General features: G+C 41.2%; 1 protein-coding gene across 4 annotated transcripts in view; it reads left to right on the top strand.

Annotated features, from left to right (window-relative positions):
* The window catches only part of LOC119648350 (PR domain zinc finger protein 1), a 74,826-nt gene that overhangs the window by 29,226 nt on the left and 18,226 nt on the right, over window positions 1–27,374 (top strand). Inside the window, exons 1-2 of one of the 4 annotated variants that reach the window (XM_038050049.1) lie at window positions 16,465–16,682; window positions 16,738–16,831. The exons of 2 other annotated variants lie outside the window; for them this stretch is intronic. The gene's annotated coding sequence lies outside the window, so the exon portion shown is untranslated. Of the gene's footprint in view, window positions 1–7,123; window positions 8,087–16,464; window positions 16,683–16,737; window positions 16,832–27,374 lie in introns of those variants that run through there. One more of the 4 variants, XM_038050051.1, reaches the window with a different exon arrangement.

Here is a 27,374-nt window from a genome sequence, read left to right as displayed (position 1 = left end):
GAAAATTAATTCAAATCACTCCTTCCTTGGAAAAGGGACTATAGAAACGGGAGCCAGAATGCTGCTATTTTATCCCTGGGTGCAAAGCGCAACCATTACTAAAGTGAATTTTATACCAGAAATTACTGTGATGAAAACTCACCACAAAAGAATTTAATTTTTTTCATTTTTTGTACATTTACTATCTTCGCGTTGCAGCCTTTACAAAATTCTACAATAAAAAAGATGACTGAATAAAAACAAATTAAAAAAGACTTAAAACTCTTATAGAAAGCTCTTTCAATATTTGAGCGAATATACGATAACGTATGGATGTATCTGTGTAAGGAGCAAATTTTCTGAATAGACTTTTGCTAAGTTTTCCATGGAAGTGCAACGCATATAAAAATCGGTATAGAGTTGCATTTCCTGTGGGAGCTTTTGCAACACTTGCTTCCATCCTGATAACACCGACAGGTCAACAACCTGAAAGCAAAACAAACGAGCATCCAAGCTTTACCGGAATCCTGGCAATTGATTTTATCTGAGAGTTCATGTTTCAGCACCAAATAGAGTGTGTCCTGGAATAGGCTTTTGGAAGAGTGATGGAGACAAGGTTCTAAAGAAGATACCCGAGGAAAGTTGAATGGTCCAATGAAAAAGGCTAAAAAAAGCCGGGCCATCTAGTTACAAGATAGATCCTTGGGCTTGTTGAAATAGGTGCTAACCTAGCTTAGACATCCTTCAATGGTACAGGGACTACCCGAAATAGAAGGACCTACCCCAACCAACTAACAACCGATAGGTCCATTAGGTAGATCTAATTCCCGGGGCTGAATTTTCATGGCCTTGGATCCAAAAGCCCTCAGATCACGACAGATAAATCTTCAAGTTAGTCTTTGGCTATGGAAGACTCTCTTTCAGCACAAACTATCCAACAACAACAATGAAAACAGCACAACCAGTGGAGGGATTTGCAAGTTCGATAGTTGAATGACCGACCTACTCAAGCGTCGTTATTGCTGCCGTTGCCCGTCGCCAGACTTCGGTGGTTGTTGGTGGTACCGCGTCGCCAAAGAGCGTACAGACCAGAGTAAACAAATGGTTGCCGCTTGACATCCAGCCACAACTTACCTACATGCATGCATACGTCTATACGGAAGAAAAGCAGCTCTTGTTAGTGGGGGAGTCCCCGGACAGGTGTGTGTCGCTTGTTATGCATTTTAGCGAATGTCATGGCTCTCTTGCAGTCATTGCTACTTACAAAAGCCTCACGACCGGCCTCGTTGGCTTCATAACCTGGCCTAGCTCTCTTTAGCTGCCATACCCTGCGATGCACCACTTGTGCAGAATATGGCAATGGAGGCGAAGGCCTACAAAACCGGCATGAAATCGCGTTGTATGTGTAAATGAGGAAAGGCTTGGGATTGTTAGTAGATTGCGTTGGAATGAATGGAAGTGAGAGAATTCGTGGATATGGTTGAGGAAAGTTGCTAGAATGCAAATGAAGGGATTTATTTAAAGAATTCAATCGGACAGATAGTATGCAAAGATATTCGTACCCGGCTAATGAAAGAAACTGCCTAAATAGAGGAAGCAGGAAAAACTTGGTTCAAGGACGGGAAGTTAGGTCGAAATAGGCACTTTGGGAGCCCTCCTATAAGAAACGAGTTACCCTTCCTCCGGTCCTCTCTGCTATTAGCTCTTCTCGTGATATCTGTAGCAATTTATCTAGGATTGAATGATAATCTACGCACGTGGTCAAATAAGCTGGAAGTCAACAACCCTCAAATTCGGGCGTCAAGTTCAATTTTCCTCTGAATCTTAAATCTTTTCATGCAAATCTGCAGTTCCAACTGAAGATTTCCACTAAATCCTTTTCTGAATACCACACTGCATCCAGTATCATTACATGTTTCTAATGTTTCCTCCATTCAACTCAGTTCCCATTGAAAATTCTTAGCCATGACATCACACAATCGCAACACTATGCCACCCGCCATTGAGTCCACTGCACGCCAAGGACGTTCGTCTACAGCAAAGCTCCTATCGGAAAGCTCGTTCGGTTGCATATCCTGTCTGGCCGGAAAGCTGTGTCTGTTTTCTGTTGTGATTCGTAACAAGGGTGAAAGACCCTTGTTTGTGGGCCAATATCAGCATGGCTCAGATCAAGGGGAATGGTAGACAGCGCGCAAAAATCTAAAATCGGGGGATGGGGTGGGGCGCGCACAAGAAATTGGTTGTATGCTGGCGGGCGGATATGAAAATGCAGAGTTTACTTTTAACTGACTCTGCCCAATAAATTTTTTGGTGTCTGGCTCGCCTGCAGGGTGACTGGGTGGATGGTTGATTGCAGTGTGGCTCACTGAGAGGGTATGCTACGTTTTCGCTTGTCTGTGGTCATGGTGATGTTCGGTATTCGCGGCCTATGCCGTCAACCGGGACGTACCCAATTGTGATGCTCGTAGACCACCCAATTTATGGCATTTTGTTATTGCATTTGCATCGGTAGAGACACATTTGATGGTGGAAAAGTGTTTCCTGGAGTTATATTAAAATTTTAATGGGGTTGATAGTGGCAATATGTAAATTGAAATGGGAAGACGGCAATATGGCAAGAAAGGTGATAGGAAAGGAAGTTGAAAGAAATGGTGAATTGAAGAAGGATGCGTTTTAGAAATTTTTGCCATAGGGCAATGGTAAAAAGTAATCGATATAACAAGACGGTGAAGCTCCAGAATATGATGATGTGGTCCTTTGGCAAACTTTAATCCCGCACTAGTCATTTAGCAAAATTTTCCCTGTCCTTCAACTGATACATCGGACCGCATCCCGACATGAAAAACATGCGAAGAATATCGCCCGAAACCTACTGGAAAAAACACACAAAGCTAAAACTGACAGTAAAACAACCCCGGCCAGTCCGCCGCCCCGTGCGTGAAACTCAAAACTCAATCGCTGCAATAGATAGGGAAGATCCACAATGGATCACGTTCTCAATCAGTGTTTCCCCTGCATCAGATATGGAGAAGGTGTGGCCTCTGGGGCCTCCATCCTTTCCTGCTATCATTAAGCCATAAAATTTAGGGCGACCCACGTTGGGCGCCATTTGGTAAATGACGGGTGATCGGCTAAAGTGTCCAAGAGTACCCCTCCAGATCCTTCCTAGCACAAAGGCGCACAAGCCCATGTCGAGGAGGCATTTCAATTTCATTTTTGGCTGTCGGACTCTGACGTGTCCTTCCGCCGATGCGTCGGACCGCACTCCTTGAAAAACATACTGGGACCATCACCTCAATCTGTTGGAAAAGATACGCGAAGCTAAAACTCATAATAAAAATAATTCCGGCTTGACTGTGTGCGCGGAGCCGTGAAACTCAAGACCCGAATACCGCCATCAGTAAGGAAGATCCACGATAGATCAAATCTTCAGTCAGTGTTTCCCCTGTATTAGATATTCAGGAGGTGCGGTCTTTAGGGCTCCATTCTTTCCTGATATCATCAGACCGTAAAAATTTAGGAAGGCCCACGTTGGGCGCCATTTGATAATTGACATGTGATCGACTAAAAAGCACCACTTCACATGCTTGCTAGCATAGAGGCATGCAAGAGCGTCTCGACTGGACACTTCAGTGGAATTTCATTCTTTGCTGGTGGACTCTCACGGTTCATTTCAGTATCATTATAGGTTGTCGGGATAACTCTGACCTCTTGGTCTACTTTGACCAGCTCCAAAGATTTTTTAACCTTGACCAATCCATGCCAATAGGTCATTACAACTATCTTCATAGAATGGTCTGCAAATATCTCTTGGTAGCGTAGCCTACGGGGACCTTTATGTTGTCCTATTATGTTGTCCTATGACCACCTTCTAGGTGGTTTTTGAATAACCCTGCATGCCGCCCCATAAGCACCCTGGGGTATTTTATCCCTGGTAAGTTGACCTGGTATAGTTCATTCGACCATTCTCTTTTGTTCTTTATCCTCGTCGCACCTCTCGATTCCGACAAAGGTTCTGGTGTTTCTGCTCCTTGCTCGACCAGCTTATCCGCGGTTCCATTGCCTTCCGACTCAGTATTTTGAGATTGCAAGCTAAGTGTCTTGAATTTATTAAGGAATTCCCAGCTCAGTTTGGAATTCACTTGGTTGAAACCGAGCGGCTTGGTAGCTATCGGATGGAATCGCTATATTCTACCCCAATTTTCTTAGAGGTTAAGGTGGACACACCTCATTCTTACGTATATTTCTGCCCGAAAAATGTTGCTATGCTTATCCATTGGTTCGAAGTGCGTTTTCTTAGGACTTACTTGCTGGTTTAGAGCCTCAATCACTGTCTCGCCCTTCCAGCCCGCCTTTTGATTGCTATCGAAATAAAACTCTATTGCCATGATTCCCCTCGGTGTCAATAATTTGGGATAGGGTCTAGAAATAGTATCGGTTTTTTCGAGTTGAGATAGCTCCTTGGCTCGCTGGTGCCCCAAATCTTTTAAAGATTGCCCCCTCTCTGGATTTCTGCTCCTCTGATATTCAAAAACGCCCACAGATCTATTTTCTTGCTATCTATCGCATCTCATAATGCATGCATCAGGTGATATAGGGCAGTTTCAGTTGATCGCCTTGCCCAGTGAACATTAAGGAAGTAAGGTCAACTCTAATGTATTTGTCTTTGAAAAATTTTAAGCGAAAAGGATCCTTTTTGCGCGCTTTCAGAATGAAGACTGTTTTTGTTCAGCTTGATGCCCCCGGTACGTGCGCTAAGGTTATGCAGCTCATTGTCATCCTTATGAAGGTGCCCAATATGATTCCTAGACCGCTCTGAAATGGTGTTAGGAAGAAGCTATCCACTCCAGATGATATCAGTTATTTGGAAATTTCAGCTATGCCTAGTCTGCCCTGCTTCTGAGGTATACACCTCCCTTTGCAATTTTCAAATTATCCTTTTTTCGCCGTCTGTCCGTTATTGTGATATCAGGCAGAATGTTCCTGGCTTTCACTGTAGAATAGAGCCCCTGAAAATTAGCTTTGAGAAAACGTTCCCAGAGTGGCGGAGGATCTGGCTATATTTTTCGTTATGCCCTTGTGTTTTGTCTAATCCCTTTCCAGAGTTTCTCGAAGGTATTTTACTTTCCTTCTCTGATGTATTCAGTGTGCTTTTACACCTCGGTCAGTCCAAAGTCTGTTTCGTCCGGTTGAAGAGATTTCAGACCTCTTTTTTCATTCTGACCAGGTTGTTGGTGCACCAAAATACGTCACTTGATGAGGTGATTGCGTTAATTGGATGGTTGGCCTCAAAGGCCTCGACGATGATATGATTGAGGTATTCCACTGTTTGCGTCAGTTTCCTCCCTTTAGTTCTTGATATCGAGGGCTGCCTCAGATGAGGATTCCCATTTTCTTTAGAGATTCCTTACTATTACCTTTTTTTTCAAAATCGCCCTCAACGAAGGGCAAATTCTATTATTCTTGGATCTGATGTCGGGAACTCCTCCGACACCTTCCAGTAGTTAATTAATCCGTTCACACGAGTATTTTCTTGGATTTTGACTGCCTTGCCTAGTGCTAGTCACCGTTGTCTACGTACTTCCTACATTGTCTAGTTCTGTCCAATCGGGGATAAATTCAAGGAGCTTCAATCGGTGTTGCTGCTTTGGCACCGATGCCGAGAATATGGCAGAACCTCCCTCTCACAGTATTTCACCAGTCTAACGGCCTACTCCGTCAGGACCTGGGTGTCGCCTCCCGGGGAATTGTCTGATGTGAATTTCCCCGCAAAATTCTAGTAGAACTTAGGCAACTATGAGATCTCCAGTCAGAAACTTTGGACGTCTTAAGAATTATGCCAAGGTTTCGTGTCTTGCCGCAGGAGTCCCAAACAATTTGCGAGGTTAGTCCTTGCAAACTACGAGTTTGTTCCCGGTACACCTAGGGTTTTTGAGCCGGTGCCTAATTGACCTTATTCTCATTCATAAATTAACTGCAAAAGCTTGGGAATTGGTTGAATGGAAATTCACTCCCCTTCAGCCCCCCTTCTTTCAGTGAGAAAAGATCATTCAGTAGCCACGTGGATTGATTCATCAGGGTCTCTCTCAGTCTCTTACCATTAACCATTAACAATAGTCTAAATTTGGTTTTCAAATAAGTCTATCATTTCAGTAAGGCCGACAAGCAAGGATGTCCCCGCTAGCTATGATGCTAGTCCGAATCCTTTCGCTTGCTGCATTTCCTGAAATAGCAGGCTCCTTGAAAGGGACAACTAGTTCCCGGGAAGATCAAGTAACCCCCGGAAAAAAGGTGCTGAAAATATACATTAAAAATTTTTTCTTCCACATGACAATTAAAATAATCCTAATCCCTTATCCGATATCACAATCCAAAATTATTGAACAAAATTCTTCAACATGTCATCCAACCCCTTCAACACAAAATTCATTTTCGTTGAACAGCGTCCTTTCCTTGCCATTCCTATCCTTTCCTTTCGCACACTATAATATTAAGTTTACAATTGTTTGAAGTCGAGACTGACGCTCCCGATGAACTCAAGGAATCCCGTATGGAAGTCATGAACGGGAGCAGCCAAAGGGGGATGACGAAAGCAAAGATCTAAAATGAAGCTACATTGCAGCTGATAGATGTTGTCGAGCCGGCACAACAGAGTTCATGACCCCGGACAACATACATGTTGCAGTCTCTAAATTTCTTCTTTCCATAGGTGCATGGGAAAAAGGACACCATATCGGGAATTCCCTAAAGTGTGAGCAGGGTTGAGGTTAGACAACTTAGCAATGGCATGACTGCGACTTTTGCAGGCTCAGAAAAAAAAAACTATTTACATTTTATGCAATCGACAAGGGACAGGGAGAGGATTAGATGTACAGTACCGCAGCTTTGCGTTGTCCTCGAAGGAGGCCGAAATGGAGTAAATGTTTATGAATCGAAGGTGTAAATATCCTAGCCGGTGCAAGCAGCATGGGCAAGTGGGCCAGATTGAGGGAGAAGTGACGACGGGGTGGCAGTCGGCAATGGACGAACTGCATCAGGGGGTTCAGTTGGAGGTTATAATGGCTTCTGCATAGAATGGAATATGTTGATGTGCAAAAGCTTTTACTGCGCTTTCTCCATGCTGTGTGCAATCCCAGTCCTATCCCGGGCGGTTAGCATGTAAGGCAGGTCATGGCGTTTCGTTTATTCCGAGAAGATTTTCCACGGATTTTCCTTTGGATTTTTCATTTCAATGAATTTGTGATTTAGAAATATTCTTTTGAAATCTGTTGTTTTAAAATGTCTCGTTGATTTGAGATTAGAGTGGATGAGTTGATATGCAAATGATGTGGAAAATGTTGGTGTCACAATACAGTCACTATAGCAACCTTGTTTTTTGTGAAGTGTCGAAGAAAAGTCGGTTTAAACTGCTCGGGATTGCTGACAGACAAGTCAAGCCAGATAAGATGTTTTTGTGTTCAAGTCCAATATTATCGGAAGGATTAACATTTGGCCAGGATATTAGTTACCATTTTAAACCAAACCGAATGATTTTCAATGAGTTTGATAGAGTTTAAGTTTTCTACCCTAGCAAAGCCCAACCCAACTGTTCAGATATCTTTGGTGGATCCCATCAACCCCGTGGTCCTGCATCATACCACCAAATTCGCACTGTTCTTCGTTTTCCAGCTGAGTGTTCGGGATTCGTCGATGCAAAAGTTCAATGACCGCATTCTCTGCTGTGGCCTTTCCTCTTATTTTCAATGCAAGCTCGATGCAGTTCAGTGCAATTCTATCGTCGTATATAAATACGTAATAAATGTTTATATAGCATTTGCGGTATATACTCGTATGTATCTGTGCATCGAAGGAGTAGGGTGTGTATTGCGGAAAGTTTCCTGGGTGGAAGCATTGGTTCGGTTGAATGTGCTGAGTGTTATGCCGGGTGCTGAAAATTTTTGGTAGATACTTACTTGGCCACATCAAAACACTACCGCATAATTATAATAAGGATATCATCGTAATTCGGATGAAGTGATAAAAAAATCAAAAAGGATGGAATGTGCGGTGCTTTCTGAAAGGGAATTGAATCTGATTGAAATTAAGTATTTGCGGCAAAGGAGATTGAGTAAGTTGTTTTGTGATTTACATGAAATTGTCACTGTCATATATCTCGTCCTTTTGGGTCGAAATACCTTTCCAGAGTGAGATGTCAATGAAAAATAAAAGTGTACATCAAGGGTAGCGTGGAAAGTGAATAAGGATGCTGGTCATCTTTGGGTGTGGATTTTATTTTTAAATTTTCAATTTTAATGAATTTTATTATTTTATTTTAATTAAAATTAAATTAAATCAATTTTTGGTCTATAATTTTAAAAAAAATCTCAAAAATTGGCCATAAATCATCCGGGGCCGAAAATAATTTCAAGCAAAATATCCGGTGGAATCCCTTGATGTAACTTCGACTACTACTGAAGGATGCCAGTTGGAGGAGCTTAGTCACCATAAATATAACGAAAGGTTGAAAATTTGAACCAACAAAAAAAACAACTAAATTTCAAGTTCCATTTCTTTGGATCCATATGTTGGCCTCAGAAAATTTTTATTCATTTATATTTTTTTTTTATTATTTTTTGAGACCAACCAAAAGCAAATTTAGTCGAATATTTCGCGGACTTACCCATGAGGTGAAAAAAATGGATTGGGGTGCGGTTTCATGTCAGGGAAGAGATGATCTCACCGTACGTTGCCACACCTTCTTTTTGAAAATGCTGCCTAGATTCATCAATAATCGAAAATGTTCCATTAAAAGAGCTAAATATGACATTTTATTGGAAGAGTTAACTTTTTCCGGATGAAATAGACCATTAGTTTGTGAGGCCAATTTCTGCGAAGTTTGGAAGAAACCGTGTCTTATTTAATGGCTCGGAAAATTAAGCCATGAATCTGCTATAAGGATAAATATCACTTTAGTTAAATACGGATGAATATGTCATCCCTTCAAAATGTTGGTGAATTTTAAACTGAAAATTCTGATGATGGCCCCTGGTTTTTACCAGTGGAAAACTCGGTTGAAATGAAAGTGGTAAGGGCAACGGATTCCAAAAAAAATTTTCTTTTTTTTTGGTCCTGGGGAGATGTCAAGGAGTCTTCAACTTCGGTTCCGAAGAACTTCACTCACTAGTATACAATTGCCGCGTCCCTCTTGACTTCATCTTCTCTGGTTTGCCCCTGTGCCCTTACCTGATAACCTCACCTCGATTTGAGGAAATTAAACTACACGAAATTGAAGAAGTGGAAGTGTTCAGTTCTTTCAAATATCAGCCGTTCAGCATGATATACCAATCCCTATACCACTCGCGAGATTGGAACCGCGACCTTCAACCGCAACCGCCCAGTGCTCTAACCACTAACTCTTCCGAAGACTTTATGCACTGACTGCATAAATTAAATTACCTAGAAGCTTTCAAATATCTACTATTCTAAAGGCAAAATAAATGTACAAATCTCGACCCAAAATAATTGTACATGAATCAAGTTATTTACTTTTTTCACAGCCAACAGACCTTGTCGACATGTGACTCTCATCTACGTGACAATAACGTCAAAAATTATGTAATATTTTAACATCTTTACTTGTATTCAAAAACAATCTATAGCGAACATACACCACTATTCCTAGAGTATCTCTATTTTGCATTCATGCACAAAATTGCAGCGAGACAGCATTTTCAATTAATACCTAACCGACTAACATTCGTATATGCACAATTGCACTTAGATGGGCTTTTGCAGCTCATAAACATCTCACTTGAAATCGTAAAAAAAACTGACGAGACCTTGCAATTCGGTATCTAATATGACGCGGAATTGATAATATGTCTGGATTAATTTTTCTCTACGGAACCAGTATCGGAAGGGTTTCGATTTCAGTGGGAATTCTAGATAGGGTCTGGTTTGTCGTCTTGATAGCTTTGATGGAAAGTGACACTGGGTGATATTCTCGTAGTAGCTTTTACTGACACTTAAAGATTTTTTCCATAAATAGGGTGAATAAGATTCGTTCCATTTAGATTTGACTAGATTATGGAAATAAAACGTTAGAAGGTAGTGGGAAAAGCACCGACTGAACTCTCAAACTGTATTACGCACAGACCTGCCCAACAGCAGTCCGTACCGGGGTGTCATTTTATATACTATCTGTTACCGCAAACACCTAAACGGATGTGTCAACCGTACCTATGCGTCACTACTGTCAATTCGCCGAAATGTGCTTCAGCGCCATCCAAGTCCTTCCGAGAAGCTCGCATGGATTTCATCAATGTCTCATATTATACGCCTGACTTTCTGGTCCAAATTGACATCTTTTGTTATTGAAGGAATCGGAGTTTGTAAAATCAAGTTTAAGATACACGATTGCTTGGTTCCACTTGACCGACAATACGGTTGAGTTTCACCAGTTTCAACCGGCTTTGATCCTAATTTAGCGATGTTTAAGAATACTACAGGTGGCTTTTCGTCATCTTTTCTTCAAGCCACTCGAACTTCCAAAAAATTTATTCATTTTGTTTTTTTATTGACCAAAATTCTTATTTTGTTACAAAATAATGCAATGGAATCATAGTATTTCCTATCCTTAATTATACACTATCTCGCCTAATTCCGGTTCCCAGAGTTACTTTTTGATTTTGTACTCCAAATATTTGGTAATCCTGATAATTCATACCAAGCTGTCAGTTGAGTTATTGAGATTCCACCGTATTAAACCCTTCAAAGTAGTTCTTCCACTTCATCTTCCTTAGCTTTAACTCGGTTCAAAAGCGAGGTCAGTTCGTCTAGATGGGTTGCGCCATTTTGTTCTGTCAAAGATCTGATTAGGATTCCGTCGCGCGGCTTGCAAATCACCATCCACCGTATAAAGCCGCCGTTGCTTCGGCCGGTCCTGTGGTCGCGTCCTTTGAGCAATTACATTTTTCGGTGGAGTCGTTGTTCCTAATCTTGGTAACAACGCTGAAAGGCTCCACCCAGTGTCACACTTAGCATGTCTGTCACACTTTTTTTGTGATGTCCCCAAAATTTAGTTTCATGTAGTTCAACGAAAAAAAAACTAGCAAAGAATATGGGAGCATAATCGCAGGACAGAACTGTTCGATATTTGCTCCTCACTCAATGTATGTTAGACAGTCTGATTTCACCTGAGTACACCAATTTCATTTCTTTTTTAAGTTGATAGTTAGGTGTCTTCCGCCAGTTCTCGGTCATTGACAGCTAGTGGGAAACCAGGGTTCTTGATAAGGAAGGCTTCCTACAATTTGAACTGTTAAAAGGCTGCATTGGCGAACTTTCTCATTTTACATTGTCAAATTTTCTCAATTTAACTCCAACCCTAATCGCCTAACGCTGGTCAAAATTCCAGAGTGTCATTGTGCATTACACAAAAAAACACAATTTTGCTAATGGCGCTCTTAAAAATAACGCGGTGACGTTACAGAGTTGAAACTCAAAGCGAGCACCTAAAGGCGATTAGCTAACACGCCTAATGAATGAGTACATCACAGCATTACCAAAAGTTTCGCAGTGGTACTAGTTTAATTCCATTTCAACTGTACTTCACAACGTGGGCTCTTGGGAGGGAAGGTTACACTGATAAGAGTTAATTTGGGAAAACTGCCTCTAGTCTAGGTTAGTCATATCGTGTGATCTTTTCTTCAGCCTTTGTCCCATTCACAAGCAGGGTCGGCTCGTCATGATCGGTTTCGCCATTTGGCTCTATCGAATGCCTGATCTAGGTGCAATCTCGAGGCTTTCAAATCCCCATCCAGCGTATCAAGCCACCGTTGCTTAGGTCTGCCTTTTGGTCGTTTATCATCGACTTCGATGTTCAGACCAATCTTGGCAAGTGAATTCTCGTTTGCACGAATTGCGTGACCATACCATCGAAGACGCCTCTCTCGCAAATTTTCCACGATCGGTGCAACCCCATAACGATCGCGGATATCCTCATTTCGGATGTGATCTAAACGTGTGACGCCACTAGTCCAACGTAGCATCTTCGTCTCCATTACCGCAAGACGCCGTTTATTGTCTTTTATGGTCGGCCAACACTCAGAACCATAGAGAGCGACTGGACGGACGACATTGCGGTAAATTTTAGATTTGAGACGTTCGTTGATACGTCGATCACAAAGGTGTGATCATGTGAAAAATTTGGAAAACTTTCTGACAAGGAGGAGTCCGTGGACCATAAAGAGTGGGGATAAGCTGCTCTCCATCAGGTCTGGTCCGATATTAAGTAGATGTGGGCTTAGGGCTCCTCAGTCCTTGAACAAAAAAGATACTCTATTAGTATTTAAAAGTCACAACAAGCAGCGCCACAGTCATATTGTCTCCAGGTCTCCAAGACGCAATCCACCTGAAACTTCCAACAGAGAAAAAGTAAGACTATAAACTAAAAGTATGATTGACAAATATCAAAGCGACAAGCCGCCAACAGCGTACGGTAGTCTTAGAGAAATGGTGAGTGAGCTTGCGACAATATTATTCCGGCAGTATTGTACCAAATAATACTGCAATTAGTTCGGCTTATAAAAGAGGCAATAACTGGTGTAATAATTCAGGTGCCACTTTAAAATATTCGGGTACACTCGCCCTTCAGTCAGGTTGAATACAAGGAAATGGGTTGGCCTTTTAAATGTATCACCCAAGTATGTAGTCAGGAAACTCTCTGTCAATACCAGACGGTCCCACCAGGTATTGGCGAACACTAATGGTATGAACATCTTCTTCCTGCCTTCTTTGAAATAAAAGATAGGCCATGATATTTCCGTCCGTTAATAGCATTTTTCGAAACAATCCAAATTTCCCCCTCCCCTTCATTGTCCTCATTCTAAAGTCATGTGTATGTTCAAAGAGGTGGTGTCGGTGTCCCTCGGCTCCTGCTGTACCAAGCTTATAACCGAGGAAAATTGCCTTCCCATCCAAACATGCCGACCCCCCAACCAAGCTAGATAAATGCTAAAGAAGAACGCAGTAAGCTAGTCATCTACAGCCTATGAACGATGCCATAATACCCAAAGTGATATTCATAGGGAAAACTGGCGGAAGTAGACCAGTCAGAAAAACCAGGAAAACATAGCAGTTAAAGTTGTCAGTGAAATAGTATTATGTGCTAGGAACTAGAGAACGTGATCATTGGACGCAAATTCGTGGAAACAACCGGGCTATGGTAGTACCAGGGAAAAAACCCTCCATGAATTGAAAATTACCTTTCTGAAAGCAGGTTTCACTGATTATCTGTCAACTTTTGACTTAATTGAGAATATAAAGTTCTTTCTGTCATCTTCATACTTTTTCGGATCTAATTAATAATTTTTCTAAATAACTTCGTAATTTTCCGGGATAGTTTATTCTCGCGATAGTTCATTTGCTTTCCTAAAAGTTAAACTTTTACCACGAAGTCTGCCGTCAAAAAGGTATTTAATGGGTTGGAAAAAACACAAATTTGGTCAGCAATAAATCCTAATTTTCTATTCAATGTGGGGATGACCTTCGCTTCTTTGGGGATAACTACTTGGTAGTCACACAAAACGATTTCTAACAGATTAAGAGAAGACTGAAGGATTCGTCCAAGGCAGAGGCAACTCATCAGATGCTACCTCACCCTCTAAGTCCACATTCACTTGATGTTGGACCCGACCAAATGGAGAGTAACTTTCTGCCATATTTTTTGGTCCACGGAACCCTCGTTTGGGGCATAGCATCCAAGCACACAAAATGAAAAAAGACTGGCGGTTTCGTCCAGGGCAGAGGCAACTCATCAAACTGGAAGACTTTCGGTCACGTTGCTCCCATGGCAGAGCTGGGGCCACGCCTGATGAGTTGCCTTTGCCCTGGTTGAAAGAGTCAATTTTTCTTTCTTTCCGTATGCTTGAGTGGTATAACCCAAGCGAGTGGTACGTGGGCCAAAAAACTTGGGATTCAGTTGCCCTCCATTTGGTCCGGTCCAACATCAAGTGAATGTGGACTTAGGATCCCTTATATCCCAAACAAAAATCCTAATAGATAGTTTCGTCCAATCAGATGAGACTCTAATACCAGGAGACTCTTTAAGGCCTATCATCTAGTGGGACCGCAAACAGAACAATTACAGTCAATGGAGGATATTTTCTCCTAGGTATAGTAGGTAGTCCCTTAGAGATTTTAACTTGAAAATGGGTTTCGACGGTGTGACTATGTCCGCTAAAACTCAAAATAGGAGATTCTTTACAAAAAAATCCTGCCCCCTTGCCAGAACCTTGCTGTTATGGTTGCCCTAATATTCAACGCTGGAAAAGAAGCCCTTCTATGATTCAAGGTCATGTTTTTTGCAGAACGGCCCCTAATTCATTATGAAGCAATGATCTAGAGAAACCTAATGGCTCTCTATGGTTGGAAAATAACTTTTGGTTCTACCTGTTTTCCTGCAAAAAGCATGGAATGCCTTTAAGAATACTCCAACAATATTTCATTGGATTACTGGTTTCGTGGATTGCTCGCCAATCGAGCCATTTTTAATAATGCCAGTCTGTATTCGGTACTAAGTTTTCCACATTAAAATTAATATACAGGATCCGGCGTTAAAGGACGGAAAAATTGCACATTTTCTCCGACAAGGTTGAGAATTGAACCGAACTGCTTCCTTTTCTTACTTGAATGACTTCCTTCATTTTCGATTTGAAGGGTTTGAAATGCATTTTCAACAACATAAAGGCTCTCTATGATGTGACGTTTGAATGTCTGGACTTGTTAGTGAGCCTTTTAACTACCCTCGGTACGTACAAGCCCAAAGGATTCAAATTTGAGGTACTGAGAGAAGCTCACACATGTCAACTTGGTTCCGTAATTAATTTTACAACAAATCGGTGGTATGAACGTGCGTGGCGTCCTGCTTCTGGATGAAACAGTTCCCATTCATGGTCCCGCTGCACTTGCCAGAAATTAATTTTGCTGTTAAAGAAACGCCATAGTATGACATGATACTTACAGAATACAATACGTTGCATCTGATCATTTGACGGAAACTTCATTCCTGCAACAATCTGGATAACTTCCAAATCATGGGCATACCAGCGCTTACTTCTTCGTTTGATTTGCATATCTACAGTGAAAACTCTTGCATTGGAAAAAAAAATCTGGGTTCTTTTGCAGCATTGGTTTGCAGGAATACACAAATAGGTTACACTGGCCACTGGAAGGAATACACAATTAGGTTATACTGGCCAATTCAAATTGTCCTAATGACTTTGGAAAGTATCGGTCTTACTTTAGCTATGTAAGACTTGCAACGGAGGGCCTCCTTGTTAATTCTGGGCATAGTTTGCTCCTTCACACCAACATCACAATCAGCAGTGGAAGAACCTGTGTCCGGTCAAGGCCTACTTCTTACATCCCTGGTTTTTGACAATTCTCCCAATTCAATATGTCTGGCTTTTTGGTCTACAAAATCTTTCCATATGAAGATCTGCAGATTTTCATTTTCACTATCGGTATTACCACTATTGACGCACCAACATCATAGACTCTCAGATCATATTTTAGATACTGGAGGAACCGAGTGATTTCCATCGCTTAACGCTCTGTATGGACACTTTTGATAATCAGTGCCTTTCAGTTACACTCTGAACTTGGTTTAAATATTACGACCCTGTTGAGGTCACCATGGTTTAGCACATACTTCAAGTTATTTGAATACTCACAACGATTTCCACGAGTGCTATGGAATGACAAAAAACTCAAAATGAATTTTCCATGGAATTCGGCACCACACCCTGAACATGAAGGTTTGTGAATTATAGACCTTTTGAGATTATATCTAAAACTATCGCTTCACATTCCAGCACTTTATATGAGTCAGGAAATATTATGAATTGATGATTCACGAAAAAGATATTTTCACAGCGTATATATAGATACTTTCACTTTTCTTTTTACTGAAAAACAAAGAAGGGTTTTTTTTTATTCTGTGGGGTAGATTGATGTTTAGGACCATCTTCTTTCTTTTTTTTAAAGGGGGGGGGGACGGTGTGGAGTCTTAAAAAAATACAAGGTGTAGATTATGGCTGATTTAAGATCCCGCTCTCTCAGACTAAGGCCGATTGAGAGCTTGCTCTGTGAATACTCACCCTGCCTAGACTCTCGGATTTGCAACGATCCTCACTTTTCGGGAGAAACTTCCTACGAAATAGTAATTCCAAGAAATTCTATAATAAGCCCCGCGTACACCCTATAGTATTAGTACGAAATAGTGTTGCATGAATTCTATTAGATTCGCGAATCTAGATGCACAATACATCCAAACAACTATGTAGCTAGGTGTAACTCAGTGCTACAAACCACACTAACTCAGACCAAGCTTTAGCTAGTTAAATGGACTCCCATTTACAACACTTACATAAAATGACTTTTGTTGCAACTGATTAGACCCTAACTATCTTGATTGCGATAATAGTAACTGAAAAAAATTCCCAGATTATCATGAGTATTACTGTAAAGTGCATGCATTTATAGTGCATTACTGAGCGGAAAGGAAAAGTTAATAATATAATTCGAAGATTCGGTATCGTCTGGCTGGTCGTCGGTTCTTTGTGCGGAATTTTCGTAAAGAAAGTAAAATCTATTTCACCAGATAGTGTTGTTTTTTGCGCTGTATCGGTGTATGGGGTTAATGTAATGTCTAGGGAGGAAAAGTGATCAATTGTTCGGTTCTGGGTATCTACCTTCATAATTACGGAATGTTTTTAGGGACGAATTGGATGCTGTTGTGACTTTTTTTATTCGAAATTAGTGGGAACAATCTTTATCTGATCGATGCGGAAAAGATTCAATTTTCATCAAGGTATTTATCTATAAAATCGCGCAATTATTGAATATGATTTGCGATTGAATTCTGCCTGTATCCCGTTTTTAAACTTTACATTTTAATACTTTTTCATACCCAAAACTAAGGGGTGCGTCGAAAAGTCCTTTTAAGCTCTTCCTCCATAAATACGCCATTTTCGGATACAGATTTTCCAATCATACGATATTAGCAATGATTCAAAAATCTTAAATAAGCCGTTGATAAGTGAAGCTAACTTCATAATCATACAATTCAGAGGACTTTCTAAACGCCACCCGTATCCCCTAGAGAGCCTTAAAAAGAGAAAATTCGGGACCGAAGTGAAAATTATGCGGAAAGACTAGCTCGGGGGTGAACATTGTGAATCCCATATTATCCCTTCCTCCAATTGAAATTTATGCTTGGAATCCCCGAGAAAACTACGGGTCCGAGGGAGAAGACCCCCCGTTTCCACCCCCTCTCGTCAGGCCTTCCTGCTTGGTCGAAAAAAAATCAGTTTTCTCGAAGTTTCCTTTACATAAAGCACATATAACATTACTATCACGACTTTGGTATTTTAAAGCCCTAAATGCGTAAGAAATTCAGATATCATGGAGAGCCAAGTGATAAGCCTCTGATTATAATGTTAGTGGACCAGAGTGTGGCAAGGGGGGGGGGGGAGGGATGTTAGTGTTCGCATTTATTTGGCACAGGAAGAAAATTTTGTTCGCTGTTTGTTCTTTTTAAAGTTCTCATTCTTCTTTTTCTTCAGTCTTTGTCCTGTTCACAAGCGGGGTCGGCTCGTCGTGACCGGTTTCGCCATTTAGCTCTATGGATTGCCTGATCTGGGCAGGCTTTTAAATCCCAATCCAGCGTGCCAAGCCACCGTTGTTTCGGCCTGCCTTTTGGTCGTTGTTTGTTCTTTTTAAAGTTTTCATTCTTCTTTTTCTTCAGTCTTTGTCCCGTTCACAAGCGGGGTCGGCGCGTCATGATCGGTTTCGCCATTTGGCTCTATAGAATGCCTGATCTGGGTGAAATCTTGAGGCTTTTAAATCCCCATCCAGCATGTCAAGCCACCGTTGTTTCGGCCTGCCTTTTGGTCGTTTACTATCGACTTCGATGTTCAGACCAATCTTGGCAAGTGAGTTCCCGTTAGCACGAATTGCGTGACCATACCAGCGAAGACCCCCATAACGATGCAACCCCATAACGATCGCGGACATCCTCATTTCAGATGTGATCAAAACGTGTCACGCCACTAGTCCAACGCAACATCTTCTTCTCCATTACCGCATGACGCCGTTCGTTGTCTTTTACAGTCAGCCAACACTCAGAGCCATAAAGTCCTCATTCAAGGGAATAAAGGCTTGAGCCCCAAAACCCCCCTTAATTATTCAAGACTTTTGAAATTTTCGAAACCTTCACTTTACCTCCCTTTTAAAAAACCTGATCATTTTTATTTAAGAAGTAAGCCTTCGTCCCCCCAACTTTCCTCCCTCAACAAATTATTCAAACCCTTCCGTCACCCTTGAAACATTTCCTTCGCGACGCCAAAACATCCAGACGTCATCACCCTTACGCTAAATTCCCCATCAACATTTCAATATTCCTTTCAACAGTACCCAATTGCATGATACTAACCACCCTCAACACAAAATCCAAGGAACCGTCATCGATCGATACCCGAAATGGAAACATACGAAAAAGAGAAAGTTATCGTGTACAGCACAAATCGAGACGGATTTCAACACGAATTGAAAAATGAAATATACAAACATCTCGAGAGTTGCAGAATATGTAGAAGAAACAAAAGTACATCCCCGCGAAAGCCAGTAAATATCATTCGTCCAGCTAGCAACGGAGTTTAACCATTGCAATGACCATAATAATAGCTTTCTCTTGAAACATAAGCTTTGTAAGGGTTAACGACTGACGACTCTACGTTCCCGTCCCGTGTGAAATTCAAGGTTAAAGTGCAACGAAATGCACACAACAACAAAAATCGTTAATTCTCATCCTCTTCATGAGTTCAAATTGCATCCCCGTAGAAGAGTTGGGTGGGTAGTTGGGTGGTGCCTAGGATATGCACTCTGCGCAATTGAGTCAACCCCTTCGGAAAAGTTCAGTAATGCAAGTTTTCAGATTTTACCCTCCTTTGCCATTTGGGGTGAAAGCTTTAGCAGAACACAGGGTGACATTGATTAGGTTCTGTGAGCAGGCTTGTTCCCCATCACAGCTACCCCTATTTGCTTTTGAATTGTTTCTTTTGAATTTGTTGAACACAACCACAATGGAAACGTGAATGCAATCGATATGAAACTGCATTTGTGGTAATCACTCTCCGATACTATGCTATATGCACAAATATAGTGAAATGATCTTCCACCCCCTTTCATCCCTTCTTTCAAGCAATTTGTGCATCATCAGAGAAACTTAGACATTCACGACATTAAAGCGTTGTGCTTGCATTTCAAGGTCATCGTAAATCGAAAGCTTTTTCGCGTGCAACGCAAATATGTGGTTGGGCTTCAACCTCATCCACCCTCACCCCCGCCCCCTATTTGTGTTGCACTTCAGGAAGCAATTAGCCAGGATCCAATAAACACTGCGTAGCGGGCAGAAGGAGGTATAGAGAATTGATGCTATTTTAAAGCTAATGCCGGAGATAATTATAAATTACGAAAATTCTCTTTGTTTCTAGGTCCAAATTTATAAACAATGGCGTCAATATATTTCACTAATTTTATTTACAGTTGAAGGCGACTGTGTAGAACTTAATAAATTGACAGAAACAAGGACATTTTCAAATAAATAGATAACATACTCGTACGCCTCCATGAACAAGGCCTGGAAGTTTTCAGATCCCTGAGAAATGAATTGCCACCCCGGGCTGCCCAACCCTGCTGGCTTCACATCCTATCCACTTCTCTAAAACCTTAAAGCCTGAAAAATTTCTAATATTTAATGAAGAACAATATTTACAGATAAATTTCAATGTCAGCACTATGTTAGCCCACGATGAGCGCAGGATGACATTGGCAATGTAAATTGCAAAGCTTCCGGTAAGATAGTGGCGACAAATGTAAATAAAACTGCAGAGTACATAATTGCATTTTGTATTGCACACATGTGCCGGTACTTAGAGTAGTTGCATTGACCAAACGAGAGCGATTTACGAATAAGTAGAGTTGCCATGGTAAGCTCTTGACCGAGTGGTTTGCTTTTGGAGCCAAGATATTGCTAGTTCAACAGAGACTTTGATTTGAGGGTGAAATATTAGAGAAGTGGGAAGCTCTACACAGAGGGACGAAAAATGCTTTCATCGTCAGTCTTTAGAACTACCCCACATTTGCGGAAAATTCCAGGGTTTAAATTCTAAAGGCTCAACTGGATGGGTTTCTCGCTGATCGTCAAAAGTCCCATCAAAGATAAAACAATCTAATTCCGTCCCCACATCCCATGCCATCTCAACCCCCTACAATGGCAGCACTTCACCCAGAGAATCTTCTAACCAAGAGATTTTTCGCTCCTACACATTTTGTTGACTGTCAACGGAAAAATTTAAGCTATAGCGTCGCGCCACTTACCTACCCTTCCGCCCCATTGCATAGCTCTGATGTGGCCTTGAAAAATGATTAGTTATTATCATGTCTGAGTGTCATCCAAACGCTAATGTGTGCCTCATGCAACCTTCCACCCATTTACCCCCTTAATATCATCTAGTTTCTGGTAAGCTTAGGTTTAAAGTAAAAAACACTTTTATGCAGTTATGACGACCTCTGAGGAGAACTTTATGACTCGAGTAGTTGCAATTGAAAATTTTATTGTAGCGCTGCAAGGGTGGAAAGAAGATTGGGGAGTGTGAAGAGGGAAATGTACTCTTATGCATTTTACATGCAATCATTGTGTTGCTACTGGAGAGAATTCAACGTTTTGGGTAGTTTTGGGGTCGAAAAACGGAAAGACGCAACTCGGAATATTACCAAAAGTTGTAAAAAGTTCATTCTGTAGAAGTCAAACTAAGAGATAGTGGGTCCTCAGATATTAAGATTGTTGAGATTCTTTTTGGTGGAAATTCGGCTCCACTGACAGAAGAACCAGAAAAAAGCAACTATATCCTCTTCCACCCCCTCCCCCAAACAACCACCAACATAACTGACCGTAGCAGTGAAAAAAAAACTGAAATATAACGAAATACCCGGGACTAACGAGGTCCCTATAAATGGCAACGGAACCCTCATGGATACTACTGGATATGCAGATCACCTGCTAAATCGAGAGAATTTCCCTAGAAATATGAAAAAAATTAAGAGGAGCCCTGCTTCGTAGAGCCAAAAAGGACTCTTTTCGATCGTCTGTACAGAGACCAAAGAGGACAGACATAGCTGGCAAGTTACTTAAATAGTACTGAAGACATGATTTGAGGGGGGTAAGGGCACATGGCTTCACTTCTGGTAAATTAATTCTGAGGATTAACTAAGTATATAGTGCCCAACTTAGAACATGCTGTATGAGGAAACCACACATATGCCCCTGCAACCCCCGGATATTGGGTTGATTTGTTAAAAGTGCAAAAAAATAATTATAATTTTGAGTCGCAAATAAGGTTTTTTAGGCCAACAAAGCGACATTTATGAAATAGCTTCTTCACTACTTCGTTGATAAAAAAAATAGCAGCTGAAGCACATCGGAATAACGCCTTGGCTGATCAGCGATTTCATTTTTATGGGAATCTCCACAAATGGGCCCCTAATGTCATCTCTATGAAAGGTCCAAACCTTATTCCGATCGGACCCCGCCTTTTCAAAACAAATGCAAATTAAACGAACGAGGATGCTTTAGAATTATCTGAAGATTATGGGTGGGGATCCACAAAGTAGAAAACAGAATCTGATCCACCCCAAGGATTCATTCCAGATCCACATCTCTACAATATAATGAACAATAAGATTCGGCGCATAAGAGTCACGAAAGATAGTGCTGAAGTGGCATCTTCTTCTTTTTCTTCAGCTTTTGTCCCGTTCACAAGCGGGGTCGGCTCGTCGTGATCGGTTTCGCCATTTGACTCTATCGAATGCCTGATCTGGGTGCAATCTCGAGGCTTCCAAATCCCCATCCAGCGTATCAAGCCACCGTTGTTTAGGTCTGCCTTTTGGTCGTTTACCATTGACTTCGATGTTCAGACTAATCTTGGCAAGTGAATTCTCGTTTGCACGAATTGCGTGACCATACCATCAAAGACGCCTCTCTCGCAACTTTTCCACGATCGGTCCAACCCCATAACGATCGCGGATATCCTCATTTCGGATGTGATCTAATCGTGTGACGCCACTAATCCAACGTAACATCTTCGTCTCCATTACCGCAAGAAGCCGGTCATTGTCATTTATGGTTGGCCAACACTCAGAACCATAGAGAGCGACTGGACGGACGACATGAAGTGGCATGTGCTACGATATTGAAGTTGTAATATCTGCACGCATTACAGAAGACGCTGAACAAAAATTACATTAAATGACACTAAGGACCTCCTGGAACCACTCGGTTTAAACACGGGCACAAAAAGAAGAACTTAGTGCTCTCCTTATTCAATGCATATCCTTAGAAGCTGACTAGTGGCTGGTTCATAGTGCATTGTTAACGAAGAAACAAGCTTAAATACTTCAAAATAATACTTGACTTCATGATAAATTCCTGAGCTCAAGCGAAATCTGGGACAACCTAAACAAAAATGATGTCCCTCAGTACACAAGTTGACGTAAATGTCCAAAATCTTATGTACAACAAGCCTAAATTTCGAAATTTATTTCAAGTGCAATGTCAATGGAGAACCCTATCGCAGAGTAGCTTTAACATTTCGAACAGTATTCGAGCTGATCTGTGCAGATATTTACTTCGATACAGAAATTTCATCACTAGTTTTTCATTGACAGCACTATGGTCCCAATCAAGCCTTGCTCAGCTTGCAATTTTGTCAATCCAACAATTGCATCCTGTAATTAAAGAATCGTAGAAGAGATCAGCTATCTACGTCAACTGAATTCCACCAACGGCTCCTTACTGGTACTCAAGGTAACGATGAGAAAAACGGGACAGCAATCCTGTCGGCCAAATCAAAACCAAGTGGCTGTAGAGAACCGCCTTGTGGTGGGACCGGAAAACCCTGTATTGCTCGCCGTGATGCAGTAGGTGAATGCTCCTTGGCCTATTAAGGCGATCAGACGCGAGTCTGCACTTGGGCTCATCTGAAGTAGCTTCGGCCACGAAACCTTACCAGGGATAACCTCCTGAATTGGCATATCTCAGGAGAAATCCTGGAGGATGTGAATTCAGCTCGGTTGTTTGCGGTTGGCTCCCTAGTAGGAGCTTCATGGGGATTATGGTTGCGTTCAAGCGAACAAGAGACCTTCGGGCCTCAAATGTGGAGTTCCGTTCAATACGACTGCCGTACTCCAAACTTCGGTAGAGATTTTGGTAGGTCTTGTATCCGCCAGTAAAAATGAACTGAGCATGCACTCAGTATAGACTGGTACCGTTGTGCTCTGATTGATTGGGTCTGACTGTGGTCACAAATCAATCCGTGTCTTAAAAAGACGATAGGATTAAGTCCACCGAACAGGTACTCCCGTAAACCCCATAGAAACGTAACGGTTCATTGCCTTGAGTGTGGATTAATTTTTTTCTTATCCTATCATTCCCTTGGTTTCTCTTCTGATTGATTAAAATGGGCGCCACCTTTTAGTACTCGTGTAGGTATCCTTCCCTCGCGCATTTCGGTTTCCAGGATTTATCCAGAGTCCTTACTTTAAGTCGAAAAGCAATTGGTAAAATTCACGATTGGCATCTCCCTCCTTCATGTTTCCAAAAACGTTTCGGTGGGTTTGCCTTACAAAAATGTCGGCCTGCCTCTCCGACAATTGCATTAAGGTTTACGTCTCCCAGCTGTACAGTAAGTTGAAATGGACCAGGATTTCATAGATGCATGGATGTATGATGGAAAGATAAATTTTGTGGGATTGGGTTTTGTGGGTTTCCTGGTTTTAATATGTGCTACCAAAGTTCGCTGGACGCATGAGATATCCGACTATCAGAATGAGATCAAGCCGATTCTCTGGTTTGTTATTTCTAGCTGGTATCCTTCCACTGATAACTGCGGGAAAAAGTTTAGTATTAATAAGCGAGATCACTTCTGTCCTCTTAACGCAGTTTTCAGTATGGACATGCATCAACTGCAGACACTGATCGGTAATAAGATATGTCAACATTGTCACTTTGATTCTGAAAGATTTTGACCGTTTTGATTCACAATCCATCTTATAACATGAATTTGTTGTGTTTGCAGTCCATCGCTGTCTTCCATCGACGAGCTATTTTCCCAGTCCCTTGTGGCCGATGTTATATTTTCAAAACTTTGGACTAAGAATAATCGGCCTATTTTAGATCGTCTATGTTTAAAGTCAGCGGTATAACACCGACACCGGTGTTGATGGTACTTGCGTTTGTTTATTATCGTGGAGCAGCCATAGCCTCTCAGCACTCAGACGGTGGTGGTCCAAACATACATACTCCATAACCCCCTCCCCCAAGTTGTTCCCTATTGGATCAGATTGGTACTAGTCTACCCAGCGGGAGTGCCTTTTTTTACTGTGGGCATGTAGTATTCCTTCGTCAGTCATGGCTAATTTGTCAGTTCGTTTTGTTAACTACTTCCTCCTTTCCTTCACAAGCTCATCTGGGACTCCGCTGGTTCTGGTAGCTTTACATGATTTTGAGTAAAATAAAATTGTCTCTACTTCGTGCAAAGACCATCAGTTCGGAATTGATTTCTATTTGGGTCATCCCAATAATCATGGCTCGCCAATGATCTGAATCCACAATGGTGGGCCAGAACCAGCTTTTGATACCCTGCCATCCACCGTCAAATTTGCTAGGTGATGCGGCCACCTGCTCCCTTTCTCCCCACAATAGACTAGAAACTAAACATTTGGGATACCCGGGGGGATTAAGATACCAAAAGATTCAGGATTTACGTCCTGGCAAATACTGAACCATTCTCTCTTTTATTAGGGTTGCATCAATTATGATATTTCCATCCGCGGTTTATGTTCATATTATCCAGTAAAAAAAGCCTAAGTTCTTAAAAACTATGCCCTTAATTCCTGCACTTCTTTCAATAAGTGGTTCATCAGCTTCATCTCTCGTAGTAATCACTTCCTGGCATCCTTCATGAGACCATTCTTTGGCTTCCAATGCTTAAGAAGTCCAAGGGAGTTTTCAGCTATATATAAGGTACCACCAAGACTATCATGTTCCCCAACTTTGGTAACAGCTTGCTTCTCGGCCAATAGTGGATTTTCTAAAATGTCCTTTTACAATGGCCGTGGATACCCTTTCGGTCATGTGGTCTTTCAATTGCTCCGCGTAAAATTTTGGAATCCAGCCCAACCTGGAATAGATGTCTTTAACTATGTGGCAGCAGGCTCAAATAAGGAAATGGGTCTAATCACAGTTGTGGAATCCTGGCATATAAAAGTTGGTTCCAACTCCATTTTTCGCAAGGTTACTAATGTTGTTACGAGGTGCTTCGTAAAGAAATTCCTGCAGGGCGACCGCAAGGATTGCACATTCTAGAATCCGACGGTAAAGTACACTTTCCATTGCCATTGTCTTTGAATTCCTGGACCTATTGATATTTTTCGAGGAAACCTTGTCAACACAACCCTTTAAAGGAAAATCGGCTTAAATAGTTTTTTTCATTTTAAATACGAAGAAAAAGCACTCAGTGGTTATCGTGAAGTTATGGGGTAAGCATTCGGTAACAGAACTGAAATTATTGAAATTCCAGGAGCATTTTATAGACTTTGTGTTACTCATGGACCAGATCACGGTGTTGTCCAGGGATCCTTACTATCGTTGGCTGTCTTTCTGAAAATTATGAATCCCCAAAATGTGCAAAGAATAAAAGTTTCACTTTTTGCTTTTCGTTAAGATATTTTGAACCATATTTCGGGAACCAATTGTTCCCTACTTTGGTGATTTGGCAGACTTTTCTAATTTTGCAGAAGTATTCTGGGGAATCGGTGCCATTTGTTTTGTGGTTTTACCTAGGCAGGCAGATTTTCCTGTGTTTTCTGGTATGACTGGCTTTAGCTCTGTCTGGAAAGGGGATTTGTACAGGTAGTTAGTGTTCAACATGAAGGGTCTTTCAGGAATTGATTTATCTAGGCTGTGGAATTCGTCTAGTATGGGGAGGATTGTGAAAAAGGATTCCAAATCTCTACCGAGGTGTTTTCTTCTATTTCATATCTTTGAAGAAATGCCTTCCAGGCAAAAGGACTTTCTGAATTACTTCAGTACATATGGGAACATAAAATATAAACACTGATGTATGAAGGAGTCCGGATGTGATCGAGTTTGGCTTTAAGGGTTTGGCTAATGTATGTATGGCTGCTCCTTGGAAGTCATGAACTGAACTCTTGTGAAGTTGAATATCGAAGATGATCGCATCATGATTACTTATGCCGAAAAATTTCGAAGAAGAAATAGCCTTTGGAAAGGGAATAGTGAAGCTACTCACTTGCTTAGTTTCTGATAGTTGAACATTGCTATTTGGTAGTCGTCCTTTCTTCTTAAGGTACTCTTAATTAGGTAAGCCTGTTAGCTAGTCTATTTAGACCCTTTTGCCCACTTGACTGAAGTAAAGACCACTGATCATGATGTGGAGATCATGCCTAGTTCCAAATTCCTTGCAACCCTCCATTTTGAAATTATTCTCCAAGGACTACGAAGCGAGGGCGTTTTTAGAGCTAGAGCGATAAAGAATATTCGAAAAAACCTCAACAATTTACCAGGGTCCTTCTCATGAGATACATATATCCAGTTGCCACTGAACCTCGAAAAACCCATCCCATATGACAGGGTAGACCACAGCGTATGTATCCCATCTTCTAAGGATTGTATTATAGAAAATTTCTTTGCAATAAATCTCTCCCTATATTATCTTTATGTGTCTATAAATAGCAAACAAATGGGTTCTCTATTAAATTTATTTCACAAGAAATCGGGAATTTCCGTGAAAATATAATACTCCTTAATTTTCATTGTGTTTTCTTCGCTAATATGATATTTGTGCTCCGCAAATATCGATATTTCCGGAATAATTTGTTGCCATCCTCAACGTAAAACAACAATTGTGGATGCATCTAGCAACGCATTGAAATATTTGCGAAAAACTCCCGCTTTTAGTTAATTTTATGGGGCTGAATCTACTTTGCCAAAATATCCCTGCATTAATCTTTCAATTTTTCGGTTTTCAGAATGCATGCACCTTCCCAAAAAAAAATTCCTGATTTTGCTCACCTACTTCTATCCACATCATCATCAAAACAAATCTATTTCTACGCCACTGTATCTTTTTACACGCGTCATACCCAAGGTCAAGTTTGATTGCATATTTAGTGCAATTGCAGCGAACAGTTTTCGTTTCATTTATAGTTTATTTCCTATATACAAATTGAATTTATCTTGTGCATCGTTGCATCTACTGCATCTTTACGAACTT

This window comes from Hermetia illucens, chromosome 2 (genome assembly GCF_905115235.1).
Source record: "Hermetia illucens chromosome 2, iHerIll2.2.curated.20191125, whole genome shotgun sequence".
Taxonomy (NCBI): Eukaryota; Metazoa; Arthropoda; class Insecta; order Diptera; family Stratiomyidae; genus Hermetia; species Hermetia illucens.
This window is presented reverse-complemented; position numbering and strand designations above follow the sequence as displayed.